This window comes from Rattus norvegicus, chromosome 7, assembly GCF_036323735.1.
Source record: "Rattus norvegicus strain BN/NHsdMcwi chromosome 7, GRCr8, whole genome shotgun sequence".
NCBI lineage: Eukaryota > Metazoa > Chordata > Mammalia > Rodentia > Muridae > Rattus > Rattus norvegicus.
In genome coordinates, this window is record NC_086025.1 from 23,419,655 (window position 1) to 23,430,632 (window position 10,978).

At 45.6% G+C, this 10,978-nt stretch overlaps 1 protein-coding gene and 1 long non-coding RNA gene across 17 annotated transcripts in view; one reads left to right on the forward strand and one right to left on the reverse strand.

Annotated features, from left to right (window-relative positions):
- The window catches only part of C7h12orf42 (similar to human chromosome 12 open reading frame 42), a 189,526-nt gene that overhangs the window by 68,408 nt on the left and 110,140 nt on the right, over positions 1-10,978 (forward strand). Inside the window, exon 7 of one of the 16 annotated variants that reach the window (XR_010053654.1) lies at positions 8,711-8,902. The exons of 14 other annotated variants lie outside the window; for them this stretch is intronic. The gene's annotated coding sequence lies outside the window, so the exon portion shown is untranslated. Of the gene's footprint in view, positions 1-8,710; positions 8,903-10,978 lie in introns of those variants that run through there. One more of the 16 variants, XR_005487477.2, reaches the window with a different exon arrangement.
- LOC108351426 (uncharacterized) lies at positions 3,557-7,479 on the reverse strand. The gene is made up of 3 exons (XR_001838788.3): positions 7,329-7,479; positions 4,128-4,275; positions 3,557-3,874 (listed from the first exon to the last, which is right to left on the reverse strand). It is a non-coding gene; the product is annotated as an uncharacterized LOC108351426 (long non-coding RNA).

Consider the following 10,978-nt stretch of genomic DNA (forward strand, 5'->3'; position numbering starts at 1 on the left):
GGGAAAACAAAACAAAACAAATCCCCAGATTCTGTCATTCATAGCTGTAGAACTCAAGAACTCTGTCATAGCCGCTTCCCGCACCCCTCTGCCCAGTAAGGTAATACGTACCCAGTCCTGAACATGAGAAGACTTGAGCAGTACTGATGTCACTGTTGTGGGATCAGACACTCTTTGTCTCAGGGACCCAGTAGTGAGGGTGGAGAACCTCCCCAGCCTTCGGTCTGCAAAGCGAAGTGTGACCAGCAGAGGTCTCTGGTTTGTAAAGAAGGAGACCTACCAAAATGTAGACAGCTCTTGGGACCTCAGATCATTCCCCCTCCTACAGCCTCAGCAACAGCATAAACCACGGAAAGACAAGGAGTCACAGGATCAGCTGATTCTGCCCTAGGCTCCATGACTGTAACCCCTGTCTCCAACTTAGCGGCTCACTGCCCTCTTTTTGGGACCCTTGCGGTTTTCCACTGCCAGTTTTTACTGGAGTCCCAGCAGGATTCTTTTAAAATTATTTTTAAAGATTACATTTCTCTTTTTAAATGATTTTTAAAGAATTATATCTCACTTATCCCCATCATACATCCACCTAATTTTGTTTACATTTTTAAAATCATCTAGCAGGGCCTCTCAGAGGACAACCATCCATTGGACTGGTCAGGGACCCCATGGTTGGATTCGGGGTAGGTTTGAAGAAGCTGAAGGGGAGGGCGACCCCATAGGAAGACCAGTAGTCTCAAGGAACCTGGACCCCAAGGTGCTGCCAGAGCCTAAGCCACCAACCAGACTGGTCCACAGCCCCCATCCCCAAGCCCCAGGGAAAGAGGAGGTCTGATGAGGGGAGGAGCACCTTCTCAGAGGCAAGGGAGAGGGGGAACTGGTAGGGAGGACTTGGGGGGGGGGTCAAGGATGGGAATGTAAATAAAATAATTAAAAAGATAAAACTGAAAAAATATTGGGCGATGTGTCTTCTTTTTTCTTAGCTTTCATTTTACTTTTTGCCCTGGAGTTATCAAAAAAAACACTACATTTAGTAATATTTTGACTTTGCCGTATTGATTTAAGAATATCCTTACATTTTTATTTTTTTTATCCTCTTTCTATATTTAATTTAAAAACCATTTCACCCTCCCCTTCTTTTTTGTTTATTTAGCATTTATTCAAGTTTTGAATTTTATTATCCAAGTGCTTTTTAATTTCACAGCATGTTCTACAGCAGTTTTCGGTGTGTGGTCATTATTAGGGGGCTGTAATTAATTTTAAGTATTTGTATACCTTCCTATGCAGAAGTTCTTACTGTTAGGACAGTTTCTTTTCTCCAATGTAATTAAAAAGAAAGCAAGGTGCAAGAAAAATTAACCAAAAAGAAAAAAAAAACAAAAAAAAAAAAACCCCAAACCAGAGACCTTTGAAAACAAAACAAAAAAAAATTAGCAATGTTGGAAATCAAAAGTTTCAATGAATTAGTCAATCAAAAAACATCCCCATAGAAAGGACAGTTATAATTAACCACAGTTTAAAAGTCAAGATTTGATTTCGTGATAAAAATTATAATTCATCCAAGAACATCAAAACCCAGAACACAAAAATGAAAACATGCTCATATGGCAGACTTATGATTATTACTGCTACTTTGACGACCGTTCTTCACGTTGCATTTGGACTTGATGCATTTCCACTCAAGTGGACGTGCTTTAGAAGACAAAGTTCCAAAGCTTGCACGTGAGGCATGTTTAAGCCACTCCTACATGAAAATAATTTTGGGAGGATTTCTGGCAGAGGTCGGGATTTGTTACAAATAAGCCATTACAGTGACTTAGTCCCCGTTGGAATAGAAGAGAAAGCTGTAAGTGTGGAACCCTGCTGTCTGGTAGACCTTGTGTTATGTCATGTGTGAGCTGTGTAGAACAGTGGCCAGCATGAGGTAAGTATGCATAAGTTGACTGCTTTGCATAGTGTTATTAATGTTACTATTGCAGATTGGTGACGAAACTCTGGGCTAATCTGTAAATAATGGTAGGATGGCTGATGACCTCGCTGAGGTCTGAGTTCTGTTCTTAGACCCAATGTTGGCCGACGAGGGTTTGAGGACAGTCACGTATGTAGTCAAGAAATGCAGGTGAAATTTAAAATGAGATAGAACTAGGGATTCCCCCCAACCCCAGTTCCACCATGCCAGATTATATAGAATGTTGGCTAAGATGTGGGATGTCCGGCGTCAGTACAAATTGGTGTACCTCTGAGCAAGTAGCTGTTCTACGCTGTATATAAACTTGTGCAAGACTTTGTGACTTATTAATTGCACCTCAAGTCTGCAAACCTTGGAATACACAAGGAGATAACATTCAAGAACACAGCCGCGTTGCTCACAAGGGTAAAAAATGCCATGCATTGGTTTTCCTGGTTGGTAAGATGGAGGGAAAAGTCTTGCCAAGCGGCCGTGAAGGTGGTGGCTGGGTGTGGGCTACGCTCATGATGGTAGAGACAACATCTCCAGGACCCTGGCTTCGGGGCTCTGCCTCAGTGTCTTTCTCCTCCTGTATAACGGAGTGTGAGACGTTGCCTGCTGCTATTTGGTTTCGGCTGCAAGATGAGCAGTGAAGCAGTTACTGTGACCAGGTATTCCATTAAGTGAATCTCTCCTGCTTAGGCGTTTGGAAAGGGAAGCTCATGCCATACACTCAGTCCGTTGTGCCCTGCAGCACCTTCTTTTTCCTCAACTCCATTTGCAAGTCCCTTCTATCCTTAGCCTATAAGCGCCTGCTAGCCTCTGTCCTATTTGATATTTTGTTCTCAGGACCCTGGGCAAAGGCCGCAATCTCATAAACACTTAGAAAAGTGTTTGCTAACATGGATGGATGGATGGATGAACGAATGAACGAATGATTAAGAAAAGAGAAACGTCAGAGGCAATTTCCCTTTAAAATAATCTGAAAAATCACATTCCTTTCCCAGTTGAAACGCCCATTACCGTCTAACTCACTCTCTCATCCCACGGCACGTGGTCTCATTTGTTAGAAAAATAATTCAGTGTCTGTTGGAATGGGAATAAAATGTTTGTGCCAGGGCCATCCAGAGAGCTACTGGCAGAATAGAGGGCAGGCTCAGATCACAGCACAAGGAGCAAGGACCCAATAAACTGGAACCCATTTGTTGGACTGAAACGGTAGTGAGAACACCTTATCCTCAGCCCTCTGAAGGTCACGGACACCCTGAGCGGCGGTCTTTCCACCTGGACAGCAGTGTTTCTTAGTGCTTGAGAATACCCTTGACCACTGACTGCCGTCCTCTGGGGCCAACCTCATCAGTCACATCTCTCTGCCTTCGTATGGAGATGGCGGCCGTGTGAACACAATCCCTATGGTTAGTGGCTAGCGGTATCTAATTGGAAAAACCTGGAGAAATTCTCAGGTATCATATTTATATTACAGAGGTTCCTAATGAACGCTCAATGAAGGACTAGCGCCAAAGCAGGATGGAGATGGACATCTTGTGGAAATTTTAGTGAGGGTAGTTTTTTGTTTTTTTTTGTTTTTTTTTTTTTTTTATGACCAGAATCACATTTTTATTTTCAAGAGAGAGTTTTATTTAAAACAGACTCAGGTTGCTGCCTTTCTCTTCAGACATCTCTGTCCCTTGATAGCCCTTCTCCTGGTTTCCCAACCGCCCACTTGAACAGCGCAGGGGACAAGACAGGAGGTGGTTGTTAGGCCTATTGAAGGATGGGGTTTGTTCCACATGTTTTCCGGGCCTCTTTCCACGTCATAGCTTCAGAGGACTTTCTCATCATGGAGTCTGGTCATTTAAGTCTGTCTGAAGCTCCCTCGCTCCCTGCTCATGGCCTCTCAGGGGTCGTTTCTATGCCGCAGCTCTGTAAAGTCTACAATGCTTGAGTTTAGAAATGAAGGACAATCGGGGATGCAGGAGGGTCAGGAGGAGGCGACGAGGTTTTGATTACGCACGGGAAACATTTCTTAAACTAACTTACCTTGAAATCACTCTTTCATTTTTCTTTTGATCAGGTTTCAGTTTGAAGGTTTAAGGTCTCTCTCCCCTGCTCTCCCTAACCTGATCTTCCCGCCCACTCCCCCCGCCCGGCCCCCTCTCCCACCCAGTTCCCTCCCTTCATCCACCTCTGAGTTTATTTTGTTTCCTCTTCTGAGAAACAGTCACGCATCCTCCTTGTTATCTGGCTTCTCTGGGTCTGTGGGTTGTAGCACGGCCGTGCTGTACTAAATGGCTAATATCTACTTACGACTGAATACATATCAATCTGGATGTCTGAGGTGTAGAGAGAGAAAAATCACAAATTTTCTGTTAGATTTGGCTATAGAGCTTGATCGAATTAAGAGTAACATTTAGCCGTGGAGCCTGGACTAACAGCTCAGCGGGCAGAGGCTCTTGCTGCCAAGTCTGACCACTTGAGTTCGCGTCTCAGGACCCGGGGTTGTCCTGTGACCTCCACACGCACGCAGAGGCAGGTGTCAATCTCCAACCCTAATAAACGAATATTTAAAAACTTCCAATTCCTTAGAGATTATCTTCAGTGACTTGTCGTGTCCTTATTACTTTACGTCGGGAGAAACTTAACATCTGCCCAGACATCTGTGACTTGAGATTGCTGAACACACTCGGACGGTAGCAACACAAGCATCACATTGTAAATCCCCTCCCCATGATTCATCCTCAACTTTAGGGTCCTTTAACACCAGTTTCTGCACAAATGGTCACAGGACAACCATCGCCACAATCAATACTTCCGCACAGCGATAATATTTCTCCAACGGACTTTGTCGCTAACTAGCTGCTTACCCAGGGACGCAGGAAGAGAGAGAGAATTCCTCGCTTCTTTTTCATTTAATAGGTGACAAGAATTATGTGAGGTGCTAGGGACACACAGTAAGGGCATCTACCTACTGTTGCAGGGAGTGTCTAACGGGGAATATAGTTGATAAAAAACTACTACACCATGTGAGCTTGACAGACAACTTGAGTTCTATCTGAGCCCTCCTAGCTGGCAGTGATTGGCTGTTATTGTTTCCATCTGTTTTCTATAAAGCCTCCATTTGCTTGAGATGCTATAAAACCATAGTTCAGATCCCTCGAACAACAGGACGTGAAATAAGAGAAAACGGTCATTGAGAGCGCGTGTGAGAGAATTCAGCTATTTCTGCTGGGCCCTTTCAGTCGGTGGGCTGAGTAGCGTGTGTCTGTATTACTACCCCTTTCTCGGGACTCTGAGCATTTTCTGTGTCGATGCTGTTATTACAGTTTCCTGTTTAAGGTAAGAGGAATGGTCACAGTCGTCTTAACAGATTAGAGCATGGCACAGGATTCGAATCCAGAATTCATAGTCTCATTCTATTTTATTCTGCCCAAGACATTAGCTAAATGTTCCATAAAGGCTCTTTATAAAGAGTTTCACACTAATGCGGCTTGGTTGGTGAAAATAACATGGGCTCTAGATTAAAAAAAAAAAAGTCTCCCCATCACTCCTTGCCCTGTGGTATTGGTCTTCTGATTCCTCTGGACCATAGTTTCCCGAGGTGGAAGGCAGAAACAGTTCCCTTATTGTGGGCATAGTAGTTGGTAGCTTTAGGTGGACACCCTACCAACATGTCTGAGGGATGTTCAGGCTAAATATTAATTCGGTGGCTGTCTCTGCACAGCCTTGGGCACGTTTTCATGTGGGTTAATTCTCATTAGATGTTTGTGTGTGTGGTGGTGGGGCAGGCATTATGTGTGTGTGGGGAGGCAAGAATTAGATATGTGTGGGGGGCAGGCAATAGATGTGGGGGGGCAGGCATTAGGTGTGTGTGGGGGGGCAGGCATTAGATGTGTGTGTGTGGGGGGCAGGCATTAGATGTGTGTGTGGGGGGCAGGCATTAGATGTGTGTGGGGGGCAGGCATTAGGTGTGTGTGTGGGGGGCAGGCATTAGATGTGTGTGGGGGGCAGGCATTGTGTGTGTGTGTGTGTGTGTGTGTGTGTTAGGGGGCAGGCATTAGATGTGTGTGTATGGGGGCAGGCATTAGGTGTGTGTGTGGGGGACAGGCATTAGGTGTGTTGGGGGGGCAGGCATTAGGTGTGTGTGTGTGTGTGTGTGTGTGTTAGGGGGCAGGCATTAGGTGTGTGTGTGGGGGGCAGGCATTAGATGTGTGTGTGGGGGGCAGGCATTAGATGTGTGTGTATGGGGGCAGGCATTAGATGTGTGTGTGGGGGGCAGGCATTAGATGTGTGTGTATGGGGGCAGGCATTAGGTGTGTGTGTATGGGGGCAGGCATTAGGTGTGTGTGTGGGGGGCAGGCATTAGATGTGTGTGGGGGGGCAGGCATTAGATGTGTGTGTGGGGGGCAGGCATTAGATGTGTGTGTGGGGGGCAGGCATTAGGTGTGGGGGGGCAGGCATTAGGTGTGGGGGGGCAGGCATTAGGTGTGTGTGTGTGGGGCAGGCATTAGGTGTGGGGGGGCAGGTATTAGGTGTGTGGGGCAGGCATTAGATGTGTGCGTATGGGGGCAGGCATTAGGCGTGGGGGGGCAGGCATTAGGTGTGTGGGGCAGGCATTAGATGTGTGTGTATGGGGGCAGGCATTAGGTGTGTGTGTATGGGGGCAGGCATTAGGTGTGTGTGGGGGGGGCAGGCATTAGATGTGTGTGTGGGGGGCAGGCATTAGATGTGTGTGTGGGGGGCAGGCATTAGATGTGTGTGTGGGGGACAGGCATTAGGTGTGGGGGGGCAGGCATTAGGTGTGGGGGGGCAGGCATTAGGTGTGTGTGTGGGGGGCAGGCATTAGGTGCGGGGGGGCAGGCATTAGGTGTGTGGGGCAGGCATTAGATGTGTGCGTATGGGGGCAGGCATTAGGCGTGGGGGGGCAGGCATTAGGTGTGTGGGGCAGGCATTAGATGTGTGTGTATGGGGGCAGGCATTAGGTGTGGGGGGGCAGGCATTAGGTGTGTGTGTGTGTGTGCGCGCATGCGCATGTGCGTGCACATAAAGGCACAGAAGCAGAAGGACAGGAGGAACCTAAAGCTATCCCTTCCAAGCCCACAGACCCCATCCAGTGTGTAGCTTATTAAGCAGGCCCCCTGCCCAGCATCCTACAGCTCCGGATGTAGGAGAAACAGGAGGTAGGTACTACAGACAGTGCAGGCTCCAATCCCATTGGAGATGTCCTCCTAGGGCTTCCTTTCGGCAGGGTGACTGGTGTGAATGAATTTCCAGGAAGGAATTGGGAGTCTTCCTCACCAGTCAAGTCAAAGTGGTGTCTGGACGGCACTCCCCTCATGTAAAACTATGGCAAAGATAAACTGTATAAACCATCATGCTAGGCACTTACTTTGAAATCCAGCTTCTGGAAATAGAATAGAATAATTGGTTTTTTTTTTTTAAGCATGGAACAACAAAGAATTCCCATCATAGGTTATTTACACATGTCCGCAGATCTCTCTGTGGGATGCAATCCTCGACTTGTTATTGAAGGGGATGCTGAGAGTTCTGACTTCATTTAGAATTTTAAGTTGTCACAGATAACCTGTTATCGCCCCCTCCCCCCAAAACTCTTTAGAATCTAGCTAGAGGCACACTTTCTGTGTTCACCTGTGGAGAAAGACGTATTTGAAATATCTGTCAGGTATGTTGCTACTCATAAAAATACGTCTAGTTTTAAGCCCCCGGAAGAGGAATCTTGCGGAGGAAGCACACGCTGCCAGGGGCATGCGGTAGACGCTCATGTTCAAGCAGAGGGGCCCAGAATGTTCCCAGAAGTTTCCTGGCACATTTAATACTAGAAGGCTGGTTTGAAAATTTCCCATTCAACTCTACTAAAGAGTTGGTGGTGGAGGGGGGGGTGGCTGGGGAAAGAAAAAAAAACCACTTATCTTAAAGATTCATGATTCAAGCGGCCAATGGAACCTGCAGTTACCATAGTGCTGGGCCCTAGATTTCCCTTTAATGTAATTAAGCCTCAAGATTTATGAATACAACAGGCCAGAACTTGATCCGTGTTCGTTTTCAATTACCGCAGTGAAAGGGCTCTATCCAGATGTCTCTATTTATAGCATTCAAGCAGGCCGGGCCAGAGGCTGGGGAGGGGGGTCCAAATTGTCAACTTGTTAATTCTTCCCAGAGGGTACTCAGCTGAGGTTCTGGCTTTGACCCTTCGACAAAAGGCTAGAGGCCCTGGGGACGAGGGCATCAATGCTTCCAGGGACAACATGGGGAGCCCCAGGGGTCACTCCCTCTGCTTTGTAGGTATTTGTGTAATAATGGGGTCCGTTCCTTATTATTATTTTTTTTTATTTCTGTTACAGTTCTGGGAACATCGAAGGGGGGAAAAACTGGCTCGAATGTAGATGTGAAAGACAAACATATATAATGAGAGCATCAGGTGTCCCCTGGCAACAGTAACCAGGATAGAATGCTACAGGGGAACACACAGTATGCAGTGACCCACATAATCGGGCCTATTTTGGGAGTATTGTTTTATTTTTCTTTTGAAGGGTGTTGTGTCTTTTTTTTTTTTTTTAATGTTCCCAGGTCTGCAATTTAGTTTTGCCAGGATTATCGGACCTGTGTGCCTTTTCTCTTGACACAGTTACAGGCTTATTTCTTTTTGGAGTAGGTTTTCAGTCCCCAGGAACCCACCTGCTAGGGAAGCCTAAAAAAAGAAAAAAATTCCCATTTTATTCTCTCTTATTTATTTATTTTTCTTTGAAAAAGATTTCTGTGCTTTCCAGGAGCACTCTACAGGTTTCTCAGACATGTGCAAAGTGTTTTCTTACGGACGTCTGCCGTGGAGATATCATTTTAAAAGGAAAAATCCCAAACAAAAGACTTGGAAAGAAGAGCCCAGCGGGGGACGCAGACCCACTAATGAAACGGACCTCATCCAGTAAAAAGCCCCAAATCCTGCCCACGCTTTTCCTTGGTGGCTCTCGTCCATCATTTCGATTTTTTTTTTTCCCTAACTCACAGCCCTGAGTCGTCACCTTGTAAACAGGAGTGAAGTTGGAGATCCTGTTTGTGGAGCAATAGTCGGCTCTTATATTAACATGTGGCTCAGGCAGAATGGTTGACCTGTTCTCTTCCACTTCAGAAGCCTTCTACAAGGGACTGCAAACCGTGTGTGTGTGTGTGTGGTGTGTGTGTGTGTGTGTGTATGTTTTATGAGTCATGACCTTTACAGGACTCAACTTTATTTCAATGAACTTAAACAGATTTGACTAGAACAAGGGGTTTTTCGAAAACAGAGCCTCCAGCCAGGCTCTGTACACTCCACTGTTGCCCTCCATGGAACACCTCTTCCTCCTCCCGTTATTTAAGAAGTTATTTAATAATTCAGTACCAAATCTAATCAAGTTCAAAAACCTCATTATACATAAATGTACCCTTCTGGTTTCAATGAATATATTTTAGATACAAACATCATTTCTAACTAATAACCCCCTACCCTCTCCCCCCCTTTTTTTTTGAAAGTAAATGTGTACCAGAAATGCAGGACAGGAGAACAGGACTGAAATATATCATGATTAGCCATTCCTCCTGGAAGGCTGTTGTCTGACCGTCTTAGATAATTGATCGGTCTCTTGCGGAAGCGCTTGTGTACTTCCTGTGCATCGAGCTTTGGAACCACACAGAAGCGAGGCTGCGGGCTTTCCTCCAGTTTTCCAAAATTTTCTTAGTTCTCTCGCTGCTGCCTCTGGTTGGTTTTTATCATATTCGTTCAATCAGCCTTGTTTCCTGGAGTGTTTTTAAGTTTACACTTAGTCCTGTTTGCCGTTTGAAAGCCCCCTTAATTCACTTTTATGATCTCTTCCGAGGCCTCTGGTTCTCCCTAGCCCGGTGGGCTCCTCTCCCTGCTATGACCCTACAGCAGGCACGGGAGGCTGAAGCGACACTGAGAGCAGCAAAGATCCGAGTGCAAGAGGCCCCAACTGGAAGTTATCATCTGTGAGCAACTTAACAAAGATACTGGCTTCAATGACCGGAAGTGGCAGTTCATGCCATCTTCAAGCCTCTGAGGAAGGAGACCTCCAACATGGTGCCTGCTTTTGTCTGTGCTAAAGCTGAGCTAAGGGGCCATACCAGTCTTCACTACCAGCATAGAACCAAGTTGCTTAAGATGTTAGTTAGAAATCCGTAAAAAATATCTTCAAATATATGTTGATAAATAATTGATCGTGGCAGGAAGGACTGTGCATGCGCACAAGAAGGACAGTGCAGCTGCCTAACATTTCTTGGGGTTTGAAAAAAAAAAACAAATTTTAGGCTGGAGAAATGGCTCAGTGGTTAAGAGCACTGACTGCTCTTCCAGAGGTCCTGAGTTCAAATCCCAGCAACCACATGGTGGCTCACAACCATCTGTAATAAGATCTGATGCCCTTTTCTGGTGTGTCTGAAGACAGCTACAGTGTACTTATATATAAAATAAATAAATAAATTACAAAACAAATTTTATACAATATATTGTATATCACAATATTAAATTAAACTATGTAGTAAAATGTTTTATATTTCATATGTATTATATGTAATGTTATATGATATATATGTTTGACTGAGACGCCCCCTTATGCTCATATGACTGAACATCCCTGGGTCCCCAGTAGGTGGTGCTGTTCTGAGTGATGGCAGAAGTCGGGGAGACGAGGCTGGGTGGAGGGAAAGGCTGCTGCTTTGTAAGTCTGAGGGACTCCAGCTGCCCCTGCTTCCAGCCTGTTAACTCCCCGTGCTTCCTGGTTCCTTACACCTTCACGCATCTTCCTTCACCAGTCTCCTCACCTGCTGCTGTCCGGGGCTGACTCTTGCCTCTTGCTTTCTCACCGATGATGGAGTGGCGTTCTTTCAAACCTGTGGACCAAAATAAGTCCTCCTGTACCTTATTTCTTATCAAATATTTGGTCACAGTGATGAGAAAAACGAACCCAATGTATATAAATATTTTTAACATAATTTTATGCAATTCATAATTATGGAGGATTTTATAGT